Source organism: Chiloscyllium plagiosum, unplaced genomic scaffold, assembly GCF_037043375.1.
Source record: "Chiloscyllium plagiosum isolate Xiang-an unplaced genomic scaffold, Cpla_swu_hap1 HiC_scaffold_234, whole genome shotgun sequence".
Taxonomy (NCBI): Eukaryota; Metazoa; Chordata; class Chondrichthyes; order Orectolobiformes; family Hemiscylliidae; genus Chiloscyllium; species Chiloscyllium plagiosum.
Genome location: NW_028270373.1, coordinates 253,538 through 271,498, shown reverse-complemented (window position 1 = coordinate 271,498; position 17,961 = coordinate 253,538).

Genomic DNA, 17,961 nt, shown 5'->3' with positions numbered 1-17,961 from the left:
CCATTGTGTGACAACCAATCTATTCACCTGTGTCTGGACTAGCTCCCATCTTCCCTATACTGGTAATGACAGTGTACACCATTCGAGCGGGTTTTCATGTGTTGCATCAGAACAGCATTCTTTCTCAAGATGGACTTCCCTGGGATACAAAAGAGATGATAAAAGACATGGATGCCGATGACTAGAATCAAAAGAAGTCAGGAAGAATGGAAAGCGTCTACTGGGAAACAAAAAAAAATGGAAAGGAAGCCAACGAAGTACTGGGGCATAACGCCTTTATAAAAGTCAAGGCGGGGTTTCATGAGATGGTGGAACAGATGAATAGATCATGTGGCGTGAAACCAGGTAAAACTGAGTTGCGTCCATATGGAAGTTTCCCTGATGATGTGAATTTGCTGAGAGTAAACCGGAGGGAAAATACTATATTCAGATGAATCTATAACTAGACTTTCGAACTTCAAAACCAGCGTTGAATGATAAGGAAAAGTTTGGAGCACTTTTTCATTCTATAGTAATTGTAATCGAAAATGATTATTTTTCAGGAAAAATGTGTCAGAAGCTGATTCTGAAATATTTGTAAAGATGCGTGCATAAACATAATGAGTGAATTTCACCAAGACAGGGAGTCTGGTCGGCAGGGTCGGGTAAGTGTTAGGTGCACAATTTTTAATTGGTTAACGTTAATTGGAAATATACCATATATCACCTCCAACCGAGTAGAAAATACTGGTTGTGAAGAAAGGTTTAGCAGATTGTTCTACGTGAACTTTCATAAATTGTAAAAGAACTGAGCTGTTTCTGTTAGCTCAGCATTAAAGGGAAGTCGGTAAGCTCAGTCCGCTGCATAATTGGGAGCCAAAACGCTAACTGGCAGACAGTGCAGGCATCTGCTGTGGCCGTGCCCCTCAGTAACATGTATACAATATTTGTTTTTTTTGGGGGTGGGATGACTTCCGAGGGGAAAGCCATTGGGAATAGATCTTTGGCACAGAGTTTGCCCTTTTTTCTCAGAAGGGTGGGGGAGAGAGGAGGAGAGCATTTGTTATTGGGGACTCCATATCGATGGGAACAGATTGAGATTCTGTGGATATAGGGCAGACTCATGATTTGTGTGTTGTCTCCCAGCTACCAGGGTTTGTGTTGTCTCGAATCGTGTTTTAAGGATCCTTAAGGGAGCGGGTGGGCAACCCCAAGTCATTTATTACCCCAACATCGGTAATAAAAGTGATGTGGATGTATGGCAGAATTTCAGGGATCGAGGGTGACATCTTAAATCTAGAACAAACAGAGTTGTTCTCTCTGATTTGTTGCCCATTCTACGTCGTAGTGAGGTGAAGTATAGGGAGAGAGCATTTGAAAATGTTGTTGCAAGGATGGTGAGATTCCGATACCTGGATAGTTGGGGCTCATACTGGAGTCGATGAACCTTTACAAACAGGATGATCTTCACCCGAACTAGAACAGTACCAATACCCTGAGGGGACAATTTGCCAAAGCTCTTCAGGAGGGTTTGAACGAATTCAGCCACGGAGTGGGAAGCTGAATTGTAGCTCCATTTTGCATGTCGTTGTGAGTGGTTTTGTCATAAATAGCGTTTCAGGTTTACAAGAGTGTACTGGCAAGGATGAATGTGGCTTGAAGTGTGTTTGCCTCAACGCCAGAAGCATCTGGGATAAGGTAGGTGCCATGGGTTGTTACCTGGGACTTCGATGTTGTGGCCATTTCAGAGACATGAACGGAGGACTGAAGAGAATGGTTGTTCGTGGTACCTCAGTTTCGATTTTTCAGTCAGAACAGGAGGGTCGTTTCAGAGGGGGAGATGTGGCATTATTCGTCAAAGACAGTATTATGGTAGCAAAAAGAATATTGGTGAGGACGCGACTGAATCTGCTGAGGTAGAATGGACGGAGATTAGAATCAGGAATGGAGAGGTCACCACAAAAATGTTCTAGATATATGGAGGAAAAGATTGCAAAGATGATTCTGGATAGAAACAAAAGTGACAGAGTAGTTGTTATGGGGAGCTTTAACTTTCCAAATATTGATTGGAAATGTTATCGGTTCAGCACCTCGGATCGGTAAGTTTTTGTCCAATGTGTGCAGGAGGGTTTCCTGACGCTGCTTGTCGACAGGCCAACAAGACGCAAAGCCCCATTGGATTTGCTTATGGGTAATGAACTCAGCCAGCTGTTCTCTATGGAGGTAAGTGAGCACTTTGTTGATAGTGACCACAATTCGGTTATGTTTATTTACTGATGGATAGGAATAGGTATTTATTGCAGAGCAAGAGGTATCGCGGGGTGAAAGGCCATTTTGATGCGATTAGGCAAGAGTTAAGATGCACCGCATGTGGAAAGTAACTTCCAGGGTTGTGCACACCTGAAATATGGAGCTTGTTCAGGGAAAAGCTACTGCATATCCTTGGTAAGGATGTATGCGTCATGCAGGCAATATGAGGTCGACACAGGGAGCTGGGTTTACTGAAGAAGTTGAATCTCTTGAGAAGAAAGAGAAATAGGCGTATGTAAACATGAGATATGAAGGCTGAGGTAGGACGCTTGGGAATTAAAAGCTAACCTGGAAGGGCCGAAAGAGAGAGCTGCTTGGAGCGAAGAGGAGGCATGAGAAGTCTTTGTCTGGCAGGAAGAATCCTGAATCTTTCAGTTGATAGTTCAAGAATAAAAGAATGTCTAGCATATAATTATAGCCTGTCAAGAACAGAAGTAAGAAGTTGTCAGCGGAGTCCAAGGATAGCAGAGACGCTGAATGTATTTTGTTTATCATATCAAAAATGAAAAATACAATGTTGTCGAAGAGAGTATTGCGATGCAATGTATTGGAATAAACGAAATTGACATTCATAAAGAGGAGCTCTTAGCAATTCATTAAAGTCTAAAAATAGGTTTGTCCCCTGGACTTGATGGGATGTATCCAAAGATTCTCTGCGAATCGTGGGAGGAGATTGCAGAACTTTTGACTATAAGCTTTATTTCGTCAGTGTTTATGTCATTAGTGCTAGAAGACCCGAGTTTAGCAAATATTGTCCCCTTCTTCACGAAGGGGAGTAGAGACAATGCTCGTAATTATAGAACAGTGATCCTTAGCTTTCTTTCAGCTAACCTTTTGGAACAGTTTATGAGCGGTACGATTTATGATCATCGAAAAAGAAAGAAGTTGATTCGGGATAGTGAGTAAGATTTTATGAATAGCAGGTTATGCCTCACAAAACTTATTGAGGTCTTTGAGAAGGTGGGCAAACAGGTGGATGAGAGTAAAGTGGTTGATGTGGTGGATATTGTTTTCAGTAAGGCACTGTCGGCTGTTGCATGAAATACAGAGTCATGGGATTGAGGTTGGTTTAGCGGTTTGGATCAGAAATTGGCTCGCTGAAAGAAGACAGAGTGTAGTAGTTCATAGGAAATGATAATCCTGGAGTTTCGTAACTGATAGTGTACTACAAGGTTCCTGTTTGTGTCCGCTGTTGTTTGTCATTTTTATAAATTACCTGGATTCGGGCATGTAATGAGAGATTCATAAGTTTGCAGATGACATTAAGATCGACGATGTTGTCAATAGTGCCAATATCTGCTGACGGTTACAGAGGGGCATGGATAATCTGCCGAGCTGACCACAGAAGTGGCAAATGGATTTTAATGTGGAAAAGTGTGAGATAATTTACTTCGCAAGGATCAACAAGAATAAAGCATTGCTGGCTAATTCCAATATTCTTGGAAGTGTAGATGTGTACAGCGATCTCGGTGCCCATGTATATAAAACTCGGAAAGTTACCACCCACGTTGACAGGTTTGTTTGCAAGGATTACGGTGTGTTAGTTTTTCTTGGGAGAGTGATTCAGTTTCAGAGCGAAATGATCACTTTGCAGCTCCAGAAATTAACTGGTGTGGCCGCACTCGTAGAGTTGCGTGCACTTCTGGTCGCCACTTTATACGATGGATGTGAAAGCATTGGAAAGGGTGCAGAGGACAATTTCTAGGATGTTGCCTTCTATGGAGAGACGGTTTTACGAGGAAAGGTTGAGGGACTTGAGGCGGTTATTGATAGCGACAAGGTGTTTGAGAGGTGAATTTTGAGAGACATAGAAGATGATCAGAGGTTGCCATAAGGTGGACAGTGAAGGCATTTTTCTTCAAATGGTAATTTTGGCACAAGGACACATCGATGTAAATTGAGGGTGATAGATACCGAGGTAGGTTCCTTTATCACTGAGTAGTAAGGGTGCTGAACGCCTTGCCTTCAACACTCGTAGACTCAACAACTTTCAGGGCAATGAAATGGTCATTGTATAACCTTGTGGATTATGATGGTAAAATACTAGTCAGATTGGTATCACAGGTCGCTGCAACGTTAGGGCCAAAATGAACTTTATTGCGGTGTAATATTCGGTGTTTGAACTGTTCTTCAGCTTGAAGCCGCAATCATCTCTGGTCACTGTAAGTAAAACCAACACCTGGCGAGAACCGAATGTGCAACTTTGGCGCCTTATACACTTCCAGTCTGTTGTGCAATTACATCAAACTGACGAATTGCACCACTGGAGCTGCCGTGTACTGATGACCAATGGCTACTGATCTTGCCACTGGGCCCCTCAAACCAATTACTCTTTTTTTGCTGAAGATCTGAAATGAAACACAGCGCAGAGAAAGTTATACTGATGATGGATCATCGATTATGGGGCATCAGGTTCAGGAAAATGACATAGTAAAATGTGGTGAAAATACGCATAATTGAATTCTGTGTTCGTTTACCGTGGCTTCCTGCGTTGAACACAGGCAATGTTATGTCGCCACTGTACTGGGATTTTCTTTCTATCGGTATCAATTCGTCAGAGAATTCGATTCACTGTTACTTCACCAGCATTCTTTTGAATGTTCATACGGCACAATGACCCACACTGTACATAACGTCAATAATCTTCTGCATTACTACATCCGAGGGCACGTGGCATGGTTGTTTAATAAATAGTGAAAAATTAATCATATTATGCAAGGGCAAATTGATTTTTCGTTTAATTAGTCAAGTCGCAAGAATCCAGAGCAAGTTTCAAAATGTCAGAAATTCACGTTCATTACTTTGGCCAGAATTCTAGCGCAGCAAAAGGGAAATCTGTCCCTGAATCCCCCGCATCCATATAATCGCTTGCTCCATGTGTCCACTTGGAAGCCTATGTGAAGGGATGTTCAGCCTGACAGAGAACTTGTGAGAATCCTCCACTGTCTGACCTAAAGCTGAAACAGGCGCTATCTATTCCAGCTTGGAGGGTAGCGAAGTGGAGGTGAGACAGAAAATATTAATCGGTTTAGATTCACATTGTTCTCATTGTGATTGTTTAAAAACCTGGGCCAGAAAAGACTCAAGCAGAAAGGAGCAGAAGTAGGCCATTCTTAACACCGCTCCTGCCCCGCCACGCCATTCTGTACCATCATAGCTCACACAGCACTTATATGTCTTTTTCCAGTGTACCCACATCATCGTGTTGCCAAGTGGCTAACGCATATTTATCGATCTCTACCATAAATAGTCATCGAAGTTATTAATCGCTGAGAGGAAAATATTGCATTTCAAGGCAGTTGGATGTTTGCATGAATGTTATTGGTTTTGCAGATGATCAGCCGAGTCTGGTCTGAACACCTTTCAAACCATAGACTAAAACTCGACTCTGATGAGATTTGCATCCACAACTTTTGAATAGCAGTCTTAAGAAAGGCGTAGAAATTCAACGCGCTTTCCATTGCACCACAGAGTCGCGGCCTCACCCAGTTTTCAGCACACAAGTTTGCCTTCGAACGATTTCGTTCGGGACACCCATCTCACGTCTGTCTGACCTCGTCACACTTTCCAGTATCTGGTCCTTATCGACGTGTGCTCTGGATCTTCAAGTGTTCGGCTACATACTGCTGAAATGTCCTCATAACACTGAGCATTACCACACGTTCAAATAAGAAATTCCAGATTAACAACACGCCATGGGTGAAAGCGTTCTTCCTAAATCTTCTCTAAACCGCTTTTCTCCTGCTATTCATCTATGTCACTGGTTATTATTCCTTCCCGAAAAGCCTCATCCTTGTCATACATATCTATCCTCTTCTTAATATGCGTATGTTAATCAGTTTCTCACTCAGCCTTCTCTGTGCTTAGTTACACAGCCCCAGCTTAGCTCATCTACCTTCACAATGGGAATGGTCCAACCCTTGGCATTATTTACATCTCCTGTGAACTTCTCCTGCAATCAGACGGTTCCTGCAGTCTTGCAATTACAACGGAAAAAGAAATGTTCTTTGACGAAATGCCAAAATGTCTGAACAGAATCAGCAGCTCTTGTCCCTCTATGATGAGAAAGGACAGTTAACGCTTCGAGTCCAATGATTCGTGTTCGGAACTGATGGGATGTGTAGGTGGGTGAAAAATGTGGAAGAGGGCGGACAGGATCCAACATGATTGAATTCGATGTTGGGTCCTGAAATCTGCATGGTCGTTCAGTAGAAAATGAGTTGCCGATCTTCCAGCTAGTGCTTTGCCTTGAAGAAGAATTGAAGCAGACCAGAGACTGGTATTATGGATTGGGTACACAATGCAATGTTAAAGTGACTGGACACTGGAAGACCGTGGTAATTTTTGTTGATTCTGGACAGAACTTAAGTGATCTCAGCTTTGTCACCGGCTCTGTTTTCCTCTCTCCATTGTAGAGAGATCACATTCTCAGCAGGAACTACAGTTTTCTGGATTGTATAAAGTGCAGACAAATCACTGGAAGATGTGTCTGGAAGTTTCCACAGTGAGGAGAGACATCGGATACCAGTAGGAAATGTATCTTACAACATAAAACGTTACAGTGCAGTACAAGCACTTCGGTCCTCGATGTTGCACCGACCTGTGAAAATAATGTGATGTCCATTGCAATGGAAAATTAACATTTCTTTTGAAACCAATAAAAGCACAGGGAAACAAACAAAAAATAAGGGCCTGACTTTGCAGAGGGCAAGTGTTGCAGGCAGAAAGAAATTCTATGCATATGTAAACCGAACTAAAAGCAGACTTACAAGGCCAGCAAACTACCATATCAACAGCCAAGGAATTAGAAAAAAAACAACTCCTTATCTGGAAAGGAACTCGAATGTTTCAGGCCCCTGACATTGAAGTGTTGATAAGAAGAAGCGAATTGTACTTTTAAGGGAATATGTGAAAGCTATCAGGCGCCCATTACATGAGGCGTCTTGCCAATGTATTACCTGGGACACGGGAAACCTGAATTTGATGGAACTCCACGCGCTACATGCTGAAAATTTTCTGGCCCAAGAGAAGGAAAAACGGAAATTAAAGATGGAACAGCAAACACATAATGCTCAGCTGACTATGATGCAAATGGTCGCCCAGCCGTTGGAAGGAGGTGCTGCGTGAAAAGAAGGGCAGGCAGAGGTAAATCCGGCAGGTGCTTTGTTTGCCGAGCAATGGACCACTGAGTGAGGCAGTGAACGCCCAGGCAGCCTCAATCGTCCCTGGAGACTAAGCAGCAGGGTGACTAATGGAGGAAGGTTGAGCTGGAGGTGGGCAGCCCCAAAGTTACAGGTAAACCTCTTTGCTTTATGCTTGGCAACGAATAAACGCTTATGCTCATCTCTACTACTAACCTTATGGGCACTGAAACATGTCCCACCTCTACACTGAGCACTGAGTTTGCGAAGCGTGAACTATATTTTCAGTACAACGATGATGCATATAAGTCAATGCTTACATCTATGTTATATGTGGAATGTGCACCTCTTACTTTATTGGAAGATACAAGGGCAACATATTCAGGTCATAAATCAAGGCAGTTCAGAGAGTCGACGCAAATAAAGATGAACGAAAGCTTCCTGAACTCAATGGGTGCATCAGGAGTCGTGACACGAGAGAGATTTACCGCACCCCTATTGTGCGAAACCAGTAATGGGGAAACATTCCAATTCTCATTTCTGTTATCGGAATTCTGTTCTTTCAATCTGATGTCTCGGGATCTCATAGTGAGACTGGGGTCGGATTTGCGCAGTACCCCGACGGGCTTGTAGGTAATACAAAAAGAAGATTTAACAGTGCAGGCTGGAAAATACGAATCACGACCCCTGATGCATGTCAGAGAGCGATAGGTCCCGTGAGCAATTCACTCACCCAGGAAGCAAGTAGCCATGTTAATCCCATTATCACCGATTTTCTTGCTGGAGATATGCTGCACTGCACAGCACACCACACATACACCGAGATAGTCCTGACAAATCATAAGAGAAGGATTGGTTCAGGAGATTGGTTAAACCAGATCAGTTGTTATTGTGCGAATTTTATTGGAATGATCACAGATGTGCTGTCACTTTAAACATTTTTAAGTATCTGTGACGGTAAGTAGACCCTGTTTTTTTGATGTGGAAGGTTTTTTACCTCACGGATCATTGGCGAAGGCATCCAGCGACAGGTGTCAGAATTTGGGACCATGGGTACGACAGGCACAAAAAACGAAAGATTGTATCTTCAGTGTCGGTGTGGTTATCTGCTTCAATGCAGTTATAAGGACATATAGGAAGATACTAAATCTGCTAACTCAGGCAGATAGGGCGGTCCAGATAATCCCCAGCAGGAGTGTCGTCTGGCGTTGGTAGATGTCTCGGATCCAAGATTAAGAAGGGTCCCATCTGATTTCAGGGCAAAAGGAAAACACGACGTGGGGCTCATACGAACCCGTAAGAAGAACCCCGAAATCTGAGTATCGTCCTTGCAAAGCAAAAGAGCCGTTAAAACCCGAGGCTGTGCAAGGAATTAACTCAGTCTTTGAATCTCTCTTATAGGCTGTAGTGATAATCCCCCGTGAATAATCACTGGTGAGAACACTCATTTTTTATCGTTCAAAAAGGCAAACATTCCAGGTGAATCAGGGGAATGGAGGTTTGTTCATGACCTGAAGTTTATCAAGAACGCTGTTGTTCCGCACACCCCAAATGTTCCCAACCCCTATATTATATTGGCACAAATTCCACCGGATGTAAATGGCTCTCCATTGTGGATTTAGCAAATACCTTGTTTTGTGTACCCTGACACGCCGACAGTCAATTCCGGTTCACTTTTCCATTCAAAGGCCAATAGTATACTTTTACGTGACATTTTCAAGATTACTGTGAGTCCCCACAATAAGTCAAGAGGCTCTACACAGGAGTCTGGAGACTCTTGTTTTAACCGGGGTGGGGGGGGGAGGGGGGGGGGGGTCATCGCTTCTGCAGTATGTAAGGGAATGCTTGCATCAACAGAGAAACAATGTGAGAAAGGTAGGCTTGCGATGCTCTGCCATCTAGCCTCGCAAAGCTACAACTTGTGGAACAATTGTTGAAGTTCTTGGGGCACTTAATATCTGAACAAGGAAAGGCCATTGGGCAAGACAGAGTTCAGGCAAACCAGCAAAATACAAAGCCTCACATGAAGAAACAATTGCTATCCTTTTTGGTCATGCGATCTTACTGAGAATGTTTAACCCGCATTGCACAACCCTTCAGGCGCCCAATAGTGACATAGCTCATGGTTCAGGTTTGCAGAGCTAGAGTCCGTTACAGTGATCCCTGAGGCCTAGAGTGCCTTTGTTGAATTTAAATGGCACTCCAAACTACACCGACACTGGGATTCCAAATCCAAACAAGCCTTTTGTACAAACAGTGGATGAGAAGCTTGCCTGCATGACATCTGTGCTGATGCAGAATTATGTGTGGAAAATTGAGGCCAGTAGCTTATTTTTCATCTCAACTTAGATCCCGTCATGGCAGGATTTCATAAATGCCTCCGTGTCGTGCCTGCATTTGAAAAGGCTGTTGTAGCTTCCAAGGACATAGTCCGCTTTGTTGAATTAAACCGACTGGTCCCACATGCAGTATCCTTAATGCTTTCTGAGCAAAACACAGCACACATGTCGGCAGCACGTTGTTTCACATACAATGCTATGCTATTGGAGAAGCCTAACATGTCAATAAAGCGATGTAACGTCTTTAATGCTGCTTGTCTTCTCCCAACAGAAGGAGACTGAGACCCACATGACTGTGTCGCTGGAATCAATGACATTTGAAGCCCGAGACCAGACGTGTAGGATTCACCAATTTAGAATCTGGATACGGCGTTTTATTGTGGATAGGTCAGCATTCAGAAGCAAAGAGATAGGCCAGTGTTTGGTATGTTGTAGCAACTACCCACGATATTGTCAAAGCGGGATCACTTCTTTCTCATCTGTCAGCGCAAGCAGCAGAGCTGATTGCCTTGATTGAGGCATGTAAATTGGCCGAAGGAAGAACTGTGAATATTTACATCGACAGCAGATATGCATTTGGGGTTGCACATAATTTTGAATCCCTGTGGAAAAACAAAGGCTTCTTGACCTCCACTGGAAAGCCAATCACATAACATGGCCTGATCTCTGACCTCCTCAAAGCAGTCCGATTGCCTAAATTAATCACTGTATGTACATGTGAAGCCCACAGGAAAATTTATGATTCAATTTCTCAAGGCAATGAAAATGTAGACTGAGTGGCAAGGACGGCGGCCAATGAGCCGCCAAGTGATGAGTTTGACATGTGTATGTCAAATATTTGTAATCCAAAGCTGACTTATGGGAGTTACAGTCGCAGGCCACATCGAAGGAGAAGCGTGAATGGACAAGGGCAGGGTGCAGAATGAGGGAATGGGTGTGGTGTGGCCCCAATGGTAAACCCTGTCTACCACGATCTTTATTCCCTTTCTATGCCAAAGTAACATACGGTAAAGACCATGTGTCAAAAGTGGGGATGTATGACAATATTTCAGCACGCTGGTACAGAAAGGGATTTACTCATTACTCAATAAAATAATGTGAATAATGTGTTATCTGTGCCACTAATAATGTGGGGAGGGGAATACAAATGAATCAGGCAGAACACCCCCAACCCCAAAGACCCTTTGAACATTTACAGATGGACTTTATTGAACTAACACACAGCGAAGGGAAAAGGCATTGTCTGGTAATAGTTGATGTTTTCCCACGGGGTGGAAGTGCTCCCACGTCTCAACAGGATGCCAGTGCGGTAGCCAAGGCTTTGCTAACTGAAATAACTCCGAGATGGGGCATCCCTGAAAGGCTAGGCAGCGACAATGGAAAGCCATTTATAAATATTGCCCTACAGCAGATCAGTGATTACTTGGGAATAAAGGTGAGGCAACATTGTGCCTACCACCCAGCGAATGGTGGGGCAGTGGAAAGAGATAAAACTACAGTTATAAATAAATTGGCAAAATGTTGTGAGGAACTGGAGGTGACATGGACAAAGGCATTTCCAATTGTGCTAATGTATATGAAGGAGAGGACGAGTAAATCTTAGGACGTTTGTGATTTTGTTTGGGAGGTGGCCCAATACAGGAATTGGCCCAAGACCGATTGTAAGACAGATAACAGACCACTGTGAGGACGAGATATTATGTTACGGCATAAAACTCTCCACACTTCTGTCTCAAATACAGAATCAAAAGAAGGGCAGCAATACCCCAATCAGCAGAAGGGAAGATGCACAATCCAGAACCTGAAGACTGGATAGTGGTGAAAGACTTCAGGAGCAAAAGCATGAAGGCGAAGAGCTGGCTGGGACCGTTCCAAGGGCTCCCTACAACACAGACAGCTGTTAAGATCGCCGAAAGAGCCACGTTGAAACCCGCCAGCCATTGCAAACGTGTGGCTAACCTTGAGGAGACATCGGACAACACCGGATCCAAATAAGTGTAAGTAGTGATTATAAGACTCATAGAAATATGAGTCGTGAAGGCAGGGGTGTCCGGGATACAACCGCAGACGGTAATCTGAACCAAGGATGTTAAGTTGACTTTTACATGCCACCCATGCCCGTTTGGTAACCAGGACGACTATAAATAAGGCAATAAATATTTGCGCAGAGATCCTTCAATACCCTGTTACTGGCACTGAGTAGTATCCACCACGGTTACAGTTACACCTGACATGGGATATTAATTTCCTGTTATCAAAGAAGGAGGTGCCATGGAACGGTAATAATAACCAAGATTCAGAAGAGCGATGAGGAAGCCTGGTGGAGTGAAACAGATAGACCCTTCTCCGGTATCTATAGACAGGTGAATATAGTGGTACAGCCTCGCACCCACCCCACCCGAGATGCAGTGCAGAAGGTCCTCGAAGAAATAGTCGCTCCTGGACTCGAAAAGATGAATGTCCAATGAACCGCACTGAAGATGGGCGGAAAGGCCTTTTCCACGCTGACAGAAATGGAAGAAAGAAAGAAACTGTTGTGCAGCTAAAATGATCACAAATGTATGAAGTAAAAGTGGATTCATTGAGAAAACGTACAGCGCCATATTTCACTTTCCGTGGACGTCTATTGTTAAGGACGCAGTGCTCTCACTGCTGTAGCAATGGGGGATATCCCCTGACCGTTTATGTTGTTGACAACCTTCCCAAAGCAAGGAATATTGTATGGAACTGGCCATTAATCGAGCATTGTCACAAACAGGATTCAGACGAGCATAAAACAAAGAAGTGCGAATCCTGGATATCTGAATCAACAACAGGAATTGACAGAGAAACTCTGCAGGCCTGACATGATCTGTGGAGACACAGAGATTTAATGTTGCAAATGACAGATTCAGGCTACTTATGCTTTTTATTATTTTATTGCCTTGTTAATTGTCAATTTCACTTCGCAAAACAGCATACTTACCAGAATCTCTCATGAGCTGACAGACGTCATCTGTAAAAATGCAAAATTCCTTTATCGGCTGTAATGCTGTTGCTGTTGCCCTGAGTTGGTGAAAGGCTGGCCTTCATTACCTTTTTCTTCGCCTTTATGTCGATGAGCAGCCATGGTGAATGGAGAATTTCTGTTTGTGTCCATTTGTCTCTCTGTACCATCTCACTCTCTTCTACATTCTCCCACTCTCTTTCCGTCAATATCCATCATTTTTCATTTCTACTCTTGGAAAAGTGTTAAAATTGGAGACTGTTCCGTGGCTTTCTCCGCCCCCCCCCACCTCTCCCCCGGCCAGAGTGTGTAGAACTGGGCTCATAGTCTCCAAGTAATGTCTGTGTTACTTAGGTCTGAGATCAGGTGACATTTGTTCTCTCAAAACGTTATGAGCTTTTACAATTCTAAATAGTATTCATAATAGACCAGAAAAAAAGCAGTTTCACTCCAATTATAGGATTTCTATGATGCCATTGCCGTTTGCCTAAAATCAATGAATGGTGACAGCAGACAATGAGAGCCATTATCTCATTGGATGCGTTATTATTACAACATTGTCCTGCAAGTCTGCAGTGTCTCCTGCGTCTCTTCATTATTCCCAAAAAACTTGAAAAGACGGACGGAGAATAATAGTAGAAGAGATAGACAAATCCTTGTCGAACAGAGTAAAAAGAACTCTGCGTTGAATTAGCAGGATAGAACAAAGATTAATGGGTCTACATCAGGCGGTAGGGCCTGGTAGCACGAAATAACAACGGTCTGAGCTCAAACACAAGAAGCATGCTGATCCGTCACTTTCGCGATATTGGATAAACAATACGGCTTTTACAAAAAGTTTAAACAATTACCTTTCAATGTACAGAACATTTGACAGCATTTGACACCATTAACATCTGGTTAGTACCATATGCTTAAACTGACGAAACCACAGATACTGTTCTTCAAATCAATAAGGGCATTTAATGAAGTATTTGCTCACAGTTATCCAGACCACCTTTCTGTAATAAAGCTGCTCGATGAGAATTTTTATCAACGTCCTCTTGTGCAGGAATGAAGTTCACAGCTGGCGACTCTCCACTGAAAATGTACAGGAAGAGGCAATCTCTTCTTGCTTTGATTTCAAACTGATGCCTTCACCTCTTTAACCTGACAGGATAAACAATATGCGTTCATCCTCTCGGGGCCGATTTACCGCGTGAATATGCACAGAGGGAAACTCATGCTAAGAGACCGTAATTGTGGTGAATTTACCAGGAGTGGTGTGTGAGCCGGTGTTAACAGTGGCCAGTAAGGGCTAAATCATTGGCACTGACATTGATCCTTGTACCAACAGCCCCTCACTCACTTTCTGCCTCATTCATCCCAGTCATCATTGACTTTCAGTTTATCCTACTTTCCCTTCGAATCTTTACACTTGTTCTGGACCACTTTCGGGTGTCCACTTGGAAACTGCAGCTTTTCGAAACGAAATTCTGGAGAATGCACGTCACTCTTTGGGATAGGCTTCACTGCCCAACCATAATTACTCAAGAGATTGAGATGATAAGTTACTTTACTTCGTCCTCGAAGTGCTCAACACAGTGATACCGCCATGATGTCGATAGGGAGGGAGTTCCAAGAATTAGACATAGCGACAGTAAATGAATAGCGAGATAGTTTCAGCTCAGAAAGGTGAGATCCTTAGAGGGGATTTGCAGTGACAATTTATTCGTGTATGTGCTGCCATGGCTGCCAGAGGATGTGGTGGAGGCTCGTACAATTTCAACATTCAAGAGGCATTTGAAATGGTATGTAAGTACTAATTGGGTTAGGAGGGATATGGACCATGTGTTGGCAAGAGGGACCAAATTGGGTTGGGATTTCCTGTCAGCATGAACAGATTTGAACGAAGGGTCTGTTTCCCTGCAGTACATTTCTATGTCTCGATGATTCCAGTTGGATGCAATCAATCAGTGGATTCCTTCTGGCAGAACCGGCTCTGTGCTCTCTGTGGAAGCAGAAAATGGTTTTCATTCAGATTAGCCACAAGAAGAGGAGCAATAAATCTTCATTTCCTGACTTGGAATTTTATCCAGGCCTGGGCGATTCAAACCCAGACTCTGAAGCAGGGAATCCACTGAAGTTGACAATAACCCTTTCGATCGAACCTGTACAAACTCTTGTGCCTATCGTTCTTTGTCCCCACATTTTGAAGCACCGGTCCTTGCCGTTGGTGGTGAAGGAGCTAACTACAGCCTCGCAGAAAATCCGTGGGGTCAGAGACGCGATCGCTCTGTCATGCAGCGGGGATTGCATTGCTCAGAACAGACGTGTTTGCTGTGTGGGACGGAAACTGAGCTCGATCACACACAGATACGGTGTAACAGCTGCCATGTGGAGATGGTTGGAACGGTTTCATTCGCACTCTGGGAAAAAGACTGGATCCTAAATTCAGGGGGGCGAAAAGTATCACAGATAGAAGGCTGAAAATTAGTTTGGGAACGATATGAGTCATGACCGAATGGCGGCAGACCAGATGGGCTGAAAGCTCTAACTGTCCTCCGATGCCTTCTGGTTTCTTGCCATTCATTATCTAAGGAAATAGAAACAGAGTTAATCGTGCATTTCGAAGTCCTCCTCTCATAACTCGCCGAGGTGAGAGATGAAACAGTTCTGCTATTAAATTTTGAGACTGGGAGAATGTTTGGGGACGGAGTAATAAAAGAGAAACTGAGTATAAAGTTGAGAGTCAGGAGATATTCAATAAAAAGGTAGACGGAGATGGGCATGGAGAAATAAATGTCACTGGTCTTGAAGACTTAACTCGATTTTCAATTCCAAGATTCTACCAGACCTGCTGAGATTTTCCCGCAATTTCATTTGTTGATACTGAAACAGAAGGGAGAAGTGTGATCCTGGACCAATCAGCTATGTCTGCTCTGTGGACGTTTGAATTCCCTGTTCGAACAAATCACTTCTGACCCACACGGAAACCTCATTATCCTGCATCACCCCCACTCGTGTTACTGACAATAAGCTGTTCATGACGTAAACCCATATGGGTACACAACAGCATCATTTACCGAGTTTATGGGAAAATTGCAGGGAGAGTTCCATTCGCTTTCCATCAGAACATTCACATTCAGTTAATTCTATTGCAGCACCATTTGACATGCAGCTGTCACTGTCATGTGGCCATTCGCTTTCGACGTCTCTGGACATTTTGGTTGGGGCACGTTTGGAATGGTACCTCACGTTTTGGAAGGGACATTGTTTAAAGCATATTCGGCTGAACTGATAACCTTTTCTCTTGCACCTGCAATACAGTGGAGACAGTTTCCACTCAGAAACCAAGAGATGATCAAAATCGGAGGAAAAAATGTGTCAACAAAATCTGCCTCAGTGAGGGAATTCGCTCTTGCAACATTAATGGGGAGCGGCATACCTATTAACAAACAACAGCGCCCTGCGTGGGTCTCGACACCACACCATTGAGAGTAAAGGTCTCAAGCTCTACCGACTGAGCGAGCCAGGACAGGATTGGTGTTGGTGAATTTATCATTTCATACTGAGTTTAATTCAGCTGACACGGCAATTTTCAAAAATCTTGTTCATTCCTCGCCATTGCAAATAACATCACCCAAGTGGCGGCACGCTAGCACAGTGGTTAGCACTACTGCCTCACCTGAAGCAGGGACCTGGGTTCAATTCTCTACCTCAGGCGACTGACTGTGTGGAGTTTGCACACGTGGGTTTCCTCCGGGTGCTCCGGTTTCCTCCCACAGTCCAAAGATGTGCAGGGTCAGGTGAATTGGCCATACTAAATTGCCCATAGTGTTAGGTTAGGGGTATGGGTGGGTTGCGGGTCGGTGTGGACTTGTTGGGCCGAAGGGCCTGTTTCCACACTGTAATCTAATCTAAATCTTTCAACTCTCAGATTTATTCCTTCAGACCATTACAATCCATTTAGGCCTTGCCCAGGGATTTACGATTCTCTATTAATATTTTCATATTTTGACCCTGATCCTTAGGTCGCCGAAGTGATTCCCGGACAATCTGGCAGACTGCAAATCAATCGGGAAAATACCTCAGGAAACCAAATCATTTCTGATTAGAGTGTACATCTGCTGAAGAGATACAGTCCTCACCATCAACACTTTCTTTGTTCTATCTGCCTACAAAGTTTACCACTTCTCATATTCGAGACAGGAATCCTGATTATAAAATGTTTTAAAAACAGGAACAATCTTCTGAAGCCATTTCCAATTTGAATTAGAATTTTTTTACCCTTTCACACGGTAACAGCCGTTCCTGAGGAAGGACTTTCCATGAGTTGAGTCCCAGGTCTGTGCAGGAAGCCGCTATTTGAAATGGCAGTGGCCCCTTTCTGTTGGGGGGCTTGTAGAGAATGGGGTCACATTCTGCTGCACGTGACCGTTTTACTCACTGCGGACTCAGGGTCAATCATGGATGAGTTCTCGTGGTTGTATTGTCAGAAGATGGTCGGTCTCAATACTTAGAGTCATAGAGTCATAGAGATGTACAGCTCTGTGCTCTTTTTGGGTTAGGAGAACCAACATTTCAACCAAATGCTCTGACCATTTGAGACACAGCAACTGGCAGCAAAATTGTGCGTGTACACTTCCAAACGCACAGTGCTCGAGAAGATGTGGACAGAAGTAGTTCTCATTGTTTTAAGAATCAGTTGCTCATGTACCCGTGTTTATCGCAGAGAGGGTGAGAGACCCGAGGAGTAACAAACACACCGTTAAAACAACATCAGGACCTATGTAGTTCTGTCATAAAAAAACTGCCTGCAGTTGTTCTATTGCAAAGTTGGGTTTCAAACCCACGACACAATAGAGACTGGACCCTAAACCCAGCACATGAAACCTCTCTGGCTTAGTGGTGCTGGAAGAGCACAGCAGTTCAGGCAGCATCCGAGGAGTAGTAAAATCGACGTTTCAGGCAAAAGCCCTTCATCAGGAATACAGGGTTTCGCCCGAAACGTCGATTTTACTGCACCTCGGATGCTGCCTAAACTGCTGCGCTCTTCAGCACCACTAATCCTGAATCTGGTCTCCAGCATCTGCATTCATTGTTTTTACCTACAGTAAACCACTCAGCGACGCTCCCTGACGATAACTAAGCGCCAAACCTGTCAAGACTAATGTTTCAGCATCGCTTCACTTCAGGCCATTTCCCCTGACACTTTTTATGAACA